General features: G+C 48.0%; 1 protein-coding gene across 2 annotated transcripts in view; it reads right to left on the bottom strand.

Moving 5' to 3' along the window:
* The window catches only part of CTCF (CCCTC-binding factor), a 77,412-nt gene extending 67,804 nt beyond the window's left edge, over positions 1–9,608 (bottom strand). For both annotated transcript variants that reach the window (XM_017967035.4, XM_035282418.3), the window contains exons 1-2: positions 9,410–9,608; positions 1,372–1,488 (exon numbers count right to left, since the gene is read on the bottom strand). The gene's annotated coding sequence lies outside the window, so the exon portion shown is untranslated. The remainder of the gene's footprint in view (positions 1–1,371; positions 1,489–9,409) is intronic.
* Between the last annotated feature and the right edge of the window lie 2,785 nt (positions 9,609–12,393).

The raw sequence follows: 12,393 nt of genomic DNA, 5'->3' as shown, positions 1-12,393 counted from the left end.
TAGTATGCACTCTGGGTCAATACTCCTAAAAGAACTTGGAGGGCACAAGTTATTTCAGGAGTGACAGAATACTACCATACAGACCTTGTCCCTTCCATCTAGCAGGATAACAAGTTGCCCATTTGGAAAATAAAGGTTTGAAGAATAACAGAACTTTCATTCCTATTTTCCTTCTCTTTATTTGCTCCAGGCAGAGCTTGTAAGAAAAATCTTAGAAGTTACTTGATGATTCGTTCATGTAAGCTAATCTAATCTTGGCATTTGTAATTTCCACTTCACTCCTTTTTGCCATTGCAAACGTACAATTAAATTATTTCCACATTTTTCTAGAGTATAAAAAAGATGTGCTTTATGGTACCCTGAGAAGAGGTAATTTTTACAACGAGAACACCACTTGATTGTTTACAAGTTTCCAAAGCATAGTAGATCCCAATATTTATGAGGCCTGTTCCAAGTTCCATATAATGCCCATTATAGGCCAGGCGCGGTGGCTCACGCCTGTAATCCCAGGACTTTGGGAGGCCGAGGAAGGTGGATCACTAGGTCAAGAGATCAAGACCATCCTGGCCAACACGGTGAAACCCCGTCTCTACTAAAAATACAAAAAAAATTAGCCAGGCATGGTGGCACGCATCTGTGGTCCCAGCTACTCGGTAGGCTGAGGCAGAAGAATCGCTTGAACCCAGGAGGCGGAGGTTGCAGTGAGCTGAGATTATGCCACTGTACTCCAGCCTGCTGACTTAGCAAGACTCCGTCTCAAAAAAAAAAAAAAAAGTCCATTACATTTTATAGTAGAAATTATGGGCTAAATTAAATTGATAATAACTGTCACACTCTGATGCAAAATGGGCAATCAGCTAGGCTAACTCAAATTAAGACAATTTTTACCCAGGATACCAGGCTCCCCAAGAACAGGATTCCATCTGTTTCTCATCAAAATTACAAGTAGCCACAGGTCATGGACTTTCTTTTCAGGTAATTTGCCAATAGTCAAAATATACATTCCAAAGGTTTCTGCAGAACAGCAGCCACAATTTCCTGGAGTCTTTCTAGGTACATGTTCAGAATGGTACTTAACACTTTACACACATTCTCATGAACTCTGAGAGCAGTCTTTGAGATTGGTGACATTATTCTCTCACAAGTGAGGACTAAAGGAGTAGACAGGTTAAGTAACTTGTTCCTTATCACCCAGGTAGTATGTCGTGGAACAAGTTTCAAATCCAAGACTCTGATTATAAAGCCTGTATGCCCTCAATCACCTGATATCCTGCATCCCCTACACCCAAGAACTAGCCAAGAAATCCTCCATCTCCAGAAAGGTTGTATTACTATCACTTTAAAGATAGAAAAAATGGAAATAGCACTCACCTCTCCGTGGCTGCAAAGTCAGTCTGAGGAGGGAAAACAGAACCCAGCTCTCAAGCCCCTGGTCAGCAATCAGTCCACTAGTGCATCTTGTTCTTTGGCTTCAAGTCCATAATCATTCTAAAAGAGAAGCATAAATTATTTTATGAAACACTAAAAATTCATACAAATACACATATAGTAAATAAAGAGTGGCCAGATGTGAGAGCTCATGCCTATAATCCCAGCAGTTTGAGAGGCCAAGGCAGGTGGATCACCTGAGGTCAGGAGTTTGAGACCAGCCTGACCAACATGGAGAAACCCCATCTCCACTAAAAATACAAAATTAGCCAGGCATGGTGGCGCATGCCTGTAATCTCAGCTACTCAAAAGGCTGAGGCAGGAGAACCACTTGAACCCGGGAGGCAGAGGCTACCGTGAGCCGAGGTCATGTCACTGCACTCCAGCCTGGGCAACAAGAGCAAAACTTCGTATTAAAAAAAAAAAAGTAGGGCCAGGCATGGTAGGTGGCTCATGCCTGTAATCCCAGCACTTTGGGAGGCTGAAGTAGGCAGATCACGAGGTCAGGAGATAAAGAACATCCTGGCCAACATGGTGAAACCCCATCTCTACTAAAACTACAAAAATTAGCTGGGTATGGTGGCACTTTCCTGTAATCCCAGCTACTTGGGAGGCTGAGGCAGGAGAATTACTTGAACCAGGGAGCTGGGAGGTTACAGTGAGCCGAGAATGTGCCACTGCACTCCAGTCTGTTGACAGATCGAGACTCAGTTTCTTAAAAAAAAAAAGGCCGGGCACGGTGGCTCACACCTGTAATCCTAGCACTTTGGGAGGCCAAGGCAGGTGGATCATGAGGTCAAGAGATTGAGACCATCCTGGTCAACATGGTGAAACCCCGTCTCTACTAAAAATACAAAAAATTAGCTGGGCATGGTGGCGCGTGCCTAATCCTAGCTACTCGGAGGCTGAGGCAGAAGAATTGCCTGAACCCAGGAGGCGGAGGTTGCGGTGAGCCGAGATCACGCCATTGCACTCCAGCCTGGATAACAAGAGCGAAACTCTGTCACCAAAAAAAAAAAAAGTAAAATGAGGGAAAACCAAAGACATAAAAAATTGGTAAAGAAACAAAACACCTGTTAATATCATGTCACTAATTGAGCCATTCCATAAATGTCCATCAAGCCAATAACAAAACATTCCTTTTTTTTTAAAACATTTGCTAATTTTTTTTTTTGACATTTGCTAAATATATAAAGGACTAAAGATTTTTAGGGAGCAATACAGTACTACAAGCTCACACCAGTAATCCTAACACTTTGGGAAGCTAGGGTGGAAGACTTGCCCAGGAGTATTGAGGCTCCAGCATGCTTGACGGAGTGAGATCCTGTCTCAAAAAAAAAAAAAAACTCTATTGCAATACTGCAACCAAATAATGGCTCGCACACTCAAACTACAAAAAAATTAATTCTTATGACTGCAGTAATGGCCCTCTTAACGGTTTATTTCCTTATCTTCAGCAAGTAGTGGTGGTCTTACTGATTAAGTCTGTTTATGCCATAAGTAAAGGCTATACTTTCTAGTTTAGTAAAATAACTGGCAGAAGGAGCTTTCACTGACCTTTGAAAATCCTAGAAGCATAGCAATAAAATAGCTGAATAATGAAATAGTTTGTTAGATGGCATTTTTTCACCCTAAATTACAAAATAAACTGTCAAGCTTCAAGCAAAGGTAGAGTGAAACCTACCTCTACAGAAAAAAAGAAAATCCCAAGTGAAATAGAGTTAAATTTGAATTAAGAGTTTCCAAATAGACTGGGCATGGTGGCTCACAGCTGTAATCCTAGCATTTTGGGAGGCCTAGGTGGGTGGATCACCTGAGGTCAGGAGTTCAAGACCAGCCTGGCCATCACAGTGAAACCCCATCTTAAAAAAAAAAAAAAGTTTCCAAATAACATGGCTAGGTGTGACGGCTCACACCAGTAATCCCAGCACTTTGGGAAGCCATGGTAGAGGAGTGCTTGAGCCCAGAAGATTGAAGCCAGCCTGGGCAACATGGCAAAACCCTGTCTCCACAAAATATATAAAAATTAGCCAGGCAGCCCGGCCTAAGACTGTCTCTTGAAGAAACTAGGCTCACGCCTGTAATCCCAGCACTTTGGAAGCCTGAGGTGGGCAGATTATGAGGTCAGGAGTTCGTGACCAGCCTGGCCAACATAGTGAAACCCTGTCTCTACTAAAACTACAAAAACTAGCTGGGTGTGGTGGCACGTGCCTATACCAGCTACTCAGGAGGCTGATGCAGGAGAATTGTTTGAACCCAGGAGACGAAGTTTGCAGTGAGCCAAGACCATGCCACTGCACTCCAGCCTGGGTGACAGTAGACTTCGTGGAGGGGTTGGGGGAGAAAGTCCAGGCACGGTGGCTCATGTCTGTAATCCCAGAACTTTGTGAGGCTGAGATCAGGAGTTCCAGACTAGCCTGCCAACATGGTGAAACCCCATCTCTACTAAAAATACAAAAATTAGCTGGGCATGGTGACGGGCTCCTGTAATCCCAAGCTACTTGAGGCTGAAGCAGGAGAATCACTTGAACCCAGGAGGCCCAGGCTGCAGTGAGCCCACTACACTCCAGCCTGAGCAATAGAGAGAAAAAAAAAAATTAGCCAGGCATGGTGGTGTGTGTCTGTGGTCCCAGCTACTTGGAATGCTGAGGTGGGAGGATCACTTGGGGGAGGTGGGGTACAAGGAAGCAGTGAGCCATGCGTGATAGCACCACTGCACTGCAGCCTGGGCAACAGAGTGACACCCTGTCTCAAAAAGAAAAAAAAAAGCCGGGTGTGGTGGCTCACATCTGTAATCTCAACACTTTGGGAGATTGAGGTAGGAAACTTCCTTGAGCCCAGGAGTTCAAGACCAGCCTGAGCAACACATAGGGATCCTATCTCTACAAAAAATAAAAAAATCAGCTGGGCATAGTGGTATACGCCTGTAGTCCCCGCTACTTAGGAGGCTGTGGCAGGAAGACTGCTTGAGCCCAAGAGTTCAAACTGCAGTGAGCTATGATCATGCCACTGCACTCCAATGTGGGCAACAGAATAAGACTCTGCCTCAGTTAAAATACATTTCTTTTTTTGAGACAGAGTTTCACTTGTTGCCCAGGTTGTAGTACAATGACATGATCTCAGCTCACTGTAACCACTGTCTCCTGGGTTCAAGCGATTCTCCTGCCTCAGCCTCTTGAGAGGCTGGGATTACAGGCATGCGCCACCACACCCAGCTAACTGTATTTTTAGCAGAGATGGGGTTTCTCCATGTTGGTCAGGCTGGTGTTGAACTCCTGACTTCAGGTGATCCGCCCGCCTTGGCCTTCCAAAGTGCTAGGATTACAGGCATGAGCCACCACGCCCAGACAAAATACGTTTTTTTTAAATAAGAGTTTCCAATTTTGCATACGAGATATATCTTCTAAGAGGAAATCCATCTCACAATTAGCTAAACCCCACAAAACTAACTGATATAATACTTTCTTAGATGAAGCTAAAGTCTCCTCTGTTAAGAAGCAATTTTTTGTAACACAAATAGGTGATTAGTATATGCAGTCCAAGCAGTTCTTTTGTATTGGAGTCCATTATTATCACTAACATACCTCAAAGGGAATGAAATTTTCTGCCCCTGAAAATTCCAAGAGTGACCAAAAACAAGGATCCAGTGTGAAAGAATATACTGTCCTGACCCTGACCTTTGGACTGTATATTAATAGTCTATATGCAATGCCACACCATTGCATTCAAATATTAAATCACTGAGAAAATGCGCAAAGATACTAACGGAAGGTAAGAAGACAGACTACAGAAAGTTTTTACGTGCTTAAAAAAAAATGGGCTGGGCACCATGGCTCACACCTAATCCCAGTACTCTGGGAGGCCAAGGCAGACAGACTGCTTGAGCCAGCGAGTTTGAAACCAGTCTATGCAACGTGAGAAAACCCTGTCTCTAGAAAAAAATTAGTCCTAGCTACCCAAGAGGCTGAGGTGGCAGGATCATTAGAGCCGGGAGGTAGAGGCTGCAGTGAACTGTGATTACACCACTGCACTCCAGCCTCGGTGAAAGAGAAAGACCCTGTCTTAAAAAACCAAACCAAGGCCAGGCACGGTGGCTCACATCTATAATCCCAGCACTTTGGGAGGCCGAGACGGGTGGATCATGAGGTCAAGAGATCGAGACCATCCTGGTCAACATGGTGAAACCCCGTCTCTACTAAAAATACAAAAATTACCTGGGCATGGTGGCACACGCCTGTAGTCCCAGCTACTCGGGAGGCTGAGGCAGGCGAATTGCTCGAACCCAGGAGACGGAGGTTGCGATGAGCCGAGATTGCACCATTGCACTCCAGCCTGGGTAACAAGAGCGAAACTCTGTCTCCAAAAAAAAAACCAAACCAAACCAAAGAACCCCTCAACAATAAAACAAATGTGGTATGACAAATATTTATTTATTTATTTATTTTGAGACAGAGTCTCACTCTGTCACCTAGGCTGGAGTGCAGTGGCACCACCTCGGCTCACTGCAACCTCCACATCCTGGGTTCATGCAATTCTCCTGCCTCAGCCTCTGGAGTAGGTGGGATTACAGGCATGCACCACCATGCCCAGCTCATTTTTGTATTTTTAGTAAAGATGGAATTTCACCATGTTGGCCAGGCTGTTCTCAAACTCCTGACTTCAGGTGATCTGCCCGCCTCAATCTCCCAAAGTGCTGGGGTTACAGGCGTGAGCCACCATGCCCAGCCTACAAATCTACACATCAGTTGAAAACCATGGTCTTAAAAGTTATACATTATTTGCCATTATTGTTCTTTTTAAATCATAATGCATCTGAGTTGTTTGAAGAGGGACCTAATTTTTGGCAAAACAGTCTGAAGTCATCTGGAGCCACGACAGGTAAATTAGGCAGACTGATGGTCTAGCTTAAAAAAACTAGGTGGAGACTATAATGTAGATGTGGAGTCCTTGTGAGGGCTGCCACATCCCTAAAGCAAAAAAAAAAAAAAAAAAAAAAAAAGCACTCTCTAGAGGTGACTTTGGCCAGGAGGCAACAGCCTGCAAGGCTCTGCCCAGGATCCCTCCCCAGGGCCTTAAGTTAGCCACAAGTGGCTTCCACCAAGGAACACACCCCCTCCCCTCACCAAGCCATTTAGAAATCCCAGGTGTGCCCTCATTTGTGTGTGTACTTTAAAATAAACTCCTAAATCTTTTAGAATTTGAATGCATCTTATGGACAACTTCACCTAAATTCTTACATAGGTTGAATGATCTCCCTAAAGTAAACCTTTACAACTACTCTCAAATAGGCACTATTTTCTTACGTAGGCAAACATTCTTGTTTTAAATATCCTCATATCACTGATTCGAATAATAGGTCCTGACCAGGTGCAGTGGCTCACACCTGTAATCCCAACACTTTGGAGGGGGTGGGGAAATCACCTGAGACCTCGGGAGTTCAAGACCAGCCTAGCCAACACCATGAAACCCAGTCTACTAAAAATACAAAAATTAGCCAGGCGTGGTGGTGCGTGCCTGTAATTCCTGCTACTTGGGAGGTGGAGACAGGAGAATCGCCTGAGCCCCAGAAGCCGTGGTTTCAGTGAGCCGAGATCGCACCACTACACTCCAGCCTGGGGGACAGAGCAACACTCCGTCTAAAAAAAAAAAAAAAAAAAGTCCTTTGGGTTACCCTAACATATCAACTCACCCTCAATTTATTCTCTCTGTAGATTGAGTTTTCTAATAAAAACAAAACAAATTGTGATTCCTGGCATATAGGAATCTCAAAGGATAGCAACTGTGTAGAAAAGGTCTCTTCCAATAAAACAGCATAAATTACTTATAAGCCCAAGAAGCCGATGACTGCATATGAAACAACCAAACCAAGAAGCAAACTATGGTCTATAGAGTACAATACTAATCCGGGAAAACAAGCTTTACTCCTGGCTCTATTACACACCTGCTGTATTTTAATTTTTAACTCATGTCGAGCTTATTTCAATAAATAAAACATGCCACTTAACCACAATTTCAAAAAGAAAACAAAATCACAAAACAATGCAATAAATTACACAATTGGACTAGTATATTAGATAATTAAAGGTACTTCTATTCCCAAACCTAACTCTCAATCAACGCTACTGCATTTAGTTACTCAGTGTGGAAGACGGGTAGAAGGAAAATTTTGCAGGGTTCAAAAGGATACGAAGACTGCAGTGAGGAGCTACAGATTGAGATTACATAGTGGACTGAACAACATTGCTTAGAACCAGGCTAATCAGTTTCTTCATAAACTGAACATAGCTTCCTTCCTTAAAAAAATTTTTCTTTCTTTTTTTTTTTTTTTACCAAAAACTCCTGAGAAAATACCAAATAACTAAAAAAATGTTAATCCAGACTTTCTTCTCTCCAAAACAACCCGAACTGATATATCAACTGCTGCACTGAACTAAATTAAGGCACTAAAATATTTAAGGAAAAACAAAAGACTCCCGCAATTCAACGCGAAGCTTTTTTTAGTGAAGAAAGAAAACTTAAGGAACGAGTAAATTTAAATACATGCTCTGTTTAACTTCCTTTCCCAACTATGCAGACCTGGGATTTTAACTTTCCTAGTTGATCCAAACTCAAAGTACGAAGATTACGTATGCAAATGTTTACTAATGCTGAACTCGGGGTTACAGGAAGTCTCCTACTACAGAGCAGTTACATTAGGCGTAGATATTTATAAACCATCTGCAGCGAGTGATCCAGGAGTCAATTACAACATCAACCCTCATATTTCATCGTATGGGCAAATTACCAGTCGAATCAAGAATAAATTCATTCTGCTCTACTGACGCTTTAGATTGGGGCAGAACCGTCTTTGCCTAGCACTAGAGCATCAGGTACTAAGTTAGCGTTGGGGCATTTTAAAAGCGGGAGGGAAACTCAAGAGTCGCCTGAACCGACTTAGCCCATACTCCCAAATTCAGAAATTTGTCACGTCACTTGAGATCAGAGTGAAATTACGTTTCGGTCCCTTTGAGATCTGCGAGCGCACAGTCAGGCTACTATCACTCCAAGTGGCTGGGGAGTCCCAGCCAGGCAAGACAAAAACTATTTGGTGCGGAACTTGCATCTTTTCCGCCCACCGTGGGGGGCCCGCATCGGTCGGGTCCTGCCGGCAGCCCGCGCACAAGTTTGGGGGCGCAGCGGGGCCCAGCGTGGAAAGCGAGCGCGCGTCCCCCCGCCCGTTCAGGCGGCGTAGAGGTGCGAGCAGCTCAGCCAGCCTTGCAGAGGGAGCTCTCGGCAGCTCTGGGGTCCCTCTGCTCGCAGCCGCTGCAGCGCCGCCTGCGCCACTCGGCGGAGACGGAGACCAGCGGCGGTGACGCGCGGACTGGGAGCGACCGCCGAGCAGCCAAGCAGCTAGGAAGGCACGCAGAGCGGCCGGGTAGGTTCCGGGGACGGGGCGGACTGGAGGAGGGGCAACCCGAGACGCGACGACCAGGGCCCGGCACCCAGTAGGGCACCGGGACCTGGCTGCGCGCGCGCGCGGCGGCAGTGGATCCGAACGCTTGAGCTAAGCGGGCGCCGAAGCCCGGCCGCGGAGATAGCGTCTCAGCTGGGGCCACCCGCCGCGGGAGGGGCGGAGGACACAGGACTGAGGGCGGGCCGCGGCCCGGCAATCGGCCGGCCAAGAGCCGGCCTCGAGGGCAGAGACAAAGGAAGGAAAATGGAGTCGCCGAGCGCGCGGGCCTCTGCTACCGCCGCCGCCGCCTGTGGCCTAGCGCGCTGCCAGGAGGGAGGCCTAGCGGGCAGGCGCGGGGGTGGGGGAACGGCGGGGCCACGGCGGCGACGGGCAATGGCGGCAGCCGCGCCGCAGCAGGGACGGTAGAGGGAGACAAACACCCCCCGGCGGCGGCGCTGGCGCCGGGCTGCAGCCAGCGCCGACCGGAGCGGCCCCATCGTGACACCTAGAGGCGGCCCGCGAAACCTCCTCCACCCCGGGCCCCCTTACCTCCGCGCCACACCCCCCGCGGCGCCCGCTCCGCCGCCGCTCCACGGCTCCGGCCACCCGGCGTCTCTGGCCAGCTCCGCGCGTCCGCACCGGCTACCGCCGCCGTCGCTGCCGCCAAAGAAGCAGCACCGCGCACGGTTTAATCGCTCCACAGGCTCGGACACAAAATGGCGGCGGCACAGTGCAGTGCGCCTGCGTCGGCGCTGCCGGGGCCGCGGGTGCTGATAAGGGAAGGGACGGGTGGGGGGGCCGACAGGGCGGCGAGTGGAGGGCGGGGGAGGATAGGTGAGGGGAGGGGTTGGCGCAGGGCAGCATGGGAGGCGGCCCCGGGCGCCAACTTTCAAAAGCGGGCGCGATGGCGTCACGGGACGCGCCGCGAGTCGCGTCGTCACGCCGCACGCGCCCTTCCGCGCCCTCGCCGTGTCGCGCGTGGGCTCTGCCGGCGCCGCGGCGTCCCGGCTCCCTTTGGGTGGGGCTTCCTGGCGGAGGCCACCGCCCCTGGGAGGTGCCGAATCTAGCCCGCTTGACCTGATTCCCCAGCTGCTGTCTCCGGCCCCCTGAACCCTCAGAGGGTTGAAAAAGTGGGGGTGGCTGGAGGAAGCGCGAGCGGGGCCGGTCCGTGGGGCTGAGGAGGCTTCCGGGCCCGGCCCCGGCCCCGCCCAGTCTCCGCCCAGCCAGGCCCGACCCGCCCTCTGAACGTCGCACTGCTGCCCGCCACCGAGTAAGGCCCGGTCGGTTCCCGCGCGAGCGACGACTGGAAGGGCTGTCCTTGCTCGGTGGCTCTCGGTGGCTCTTGGTGATCTCTCCGCCCTAGAAGAGGGCCACCTAAAAGCGGGTGGGGGAGAAGGGGGGAGGGCCTCCTATTGGTGTCCCCAGGCCACCTCAGCCTGGAGAGGCAGCGGAAGACCAGACTTGATGCTTTAACACGATCATAGCAGTCACCTTTTGCTGAAAGGATTCTGTATTTAGCGATGTGTAATTCTGGGGAAACGTGCATTTCTTGTCTTTGCGGGAGAGCTGTTCTCTGTGGGTGGAGGCCTTCAGTCCCACCCCTCCCCAGGAGGCGCCTGCGAACCCTTCCCAATCTTAAGTCAAGTTAACCAAGAACTGACTGCAAGGTGCTGGCAGCTCTGGGAAAAGAGGCTTTTGGTACTTATAGGGGATATGACTCTTCCCTTAGATATCAAATGGACTCAGCGTCTAGGGAGCAGCTTCTGCTCCATTCAGCTGACCGTTCCGTTGTGAGAATACTGGCCCAATAACAGATATTCTGGGGATTTTTTCGGTTTTGTTTTATTTTGTTTTTTCTTAAAGGAATCAAAAATCTGTATTTTGTTAAATGTCGAATCTCCAGAGTTTTTAGATGTTAGCAACTAAATCAGATGTTTTTAAACTTCATGAGCTGATGAAACCACACAGATCATAAGCTGTCAGTTTATGACCCCTGGCTTGGCTTGGAGGAAAGAGTAAAGAGAAATTCCATGGCCAAATCCTGGGGCACTCCAATATTGGGAAGGTAATGGAGAAGGAGTCTGAAAGGGAGCATCCAAGAAGTCATGAAATCTAGCGCTGAGTTCTGGAATCCCCGGGAAGAGAAGGTTTCAGTTAGGAGGCATCAGCTGTACGGCCTGGTAAACTTGAGCCCGAGATGTGGCTATTGGATTGGTCATCTTGCAGGTCACTGGAGAATTCACTGATGGCTTTGGCTTGATTCATGTGGGTAAATCAAATCAGGGAGGTGGACCTGACCGGAATGGGTTGAAGAGTGACCAAGAAAGTGAGGAAATGGAGACAGCACATGTATGCAATTTGAGAGAGGTTTTGCTGTAAAGGGACCAGAGAAGTTTGGGAATATAGAAGGAAGAGATATGTTTTAAAAGATGGCAGGGGCCAGGTGTGGTGGCTCACACCTGTAATCCCAACACTTAGGGAAGTGGAGGCAGGTGGATCACCTGAGGTCAGGAGTTCAAGACCAGCCTGGACAGTATGTTGAAACCCCTTCACTTTTTTTGGTTTTCTTTTTAGACAGTCTTTCTCTGTGGCCAGGTTGGAGTGCAGTGACGTGATCTCAGCTCACTCACCTCCCAGGTTCAAGCAATTCTCCTGCCTCAGCCTCCCAAGTAGTTGGGACTACAGGTGTGTGCCACCATGCCCAGTTAATTTTTGTATTTTTAGTAGAGACGGGATTTCACCAAGTTGACCAGGATGGTCTCGATCTCCTGACCTTGTGATCCACCTGCCTGGGCCTCCCAAAGTGCTAGGATTATAGGCATTAACCACCATGCCTGGCCCTGTCTCTAGTAAAAATACAAAAATTAGCTGGGTGTGGTGGTGCATCCCTGTGATCCCAGCTACTTGGGAAGCTGAGGCAGGAGAATCACTTGAACCTGGGAGGCAGAGGTTGTAGTGAGCCAAGATTATGCCACTGCACTCCAGCCTGGGCAACAGAGCAAGCAACTCCATCTGATAAATAAATGACGGTAGGATTCCCAAAGCATGTTTATGCACCTGTGGGGAAGAAAGATGGATGATATAGGAGAGAGAAGGCTTGTTTGACTCATATAGGAGTGAAATCCATGATAAGGAAACAGGGAGGGTTGACCTTGGAGAGAGACAGGGTTGCTTCCACTGGTAATAAGGGGAACAAAGGTGAAAACAGATGCAAATTCAGGGGAGAGGGAAGGCAAGTCCTTAATAACTCTGCCTTGGTGGCAGTGGGTACTCACCTGAGGTTTGTGATTACAACTTTAAAGGTAAATCAGTTGGCCCAGTGTGTTGGTTTTTCTCCAACATTCATCTGCTTGTGTAGAGACATGAAGAAAATGGATAGTATAGCTTCTCAATACCAGGACCCAAGTTTTCTCATTTCTAATCCCAGTTACTTATACCATTAGATACTATTCTAGAAATGTGTGACGTATTTGAAAAATTTACACGTGACTCTTCTTTTTCTAGAAACCAAGTTATCCTATTTGCCTCTTATG

The sequence above is a fragment of the Callithrix jacchus genome, chromosome 20 (genome assembly GCF_049354715.1).
Source record: "Callithrix jacchus isolate 240 chromosome 20, calJac240_pri, whole genome shotgun sequence".
NCBI classification, from domain to species: domain Eukaryota; kingdom Metazoa; phylum Chordata; class Mammalia; order Primates; family Cebidae; genus Callithrix; species Callithrix jacchus.
Note: the sequence above shows the minus strand (reverse complement) of the source record. Positions and strands in the feature narration are given on the sequence as shown.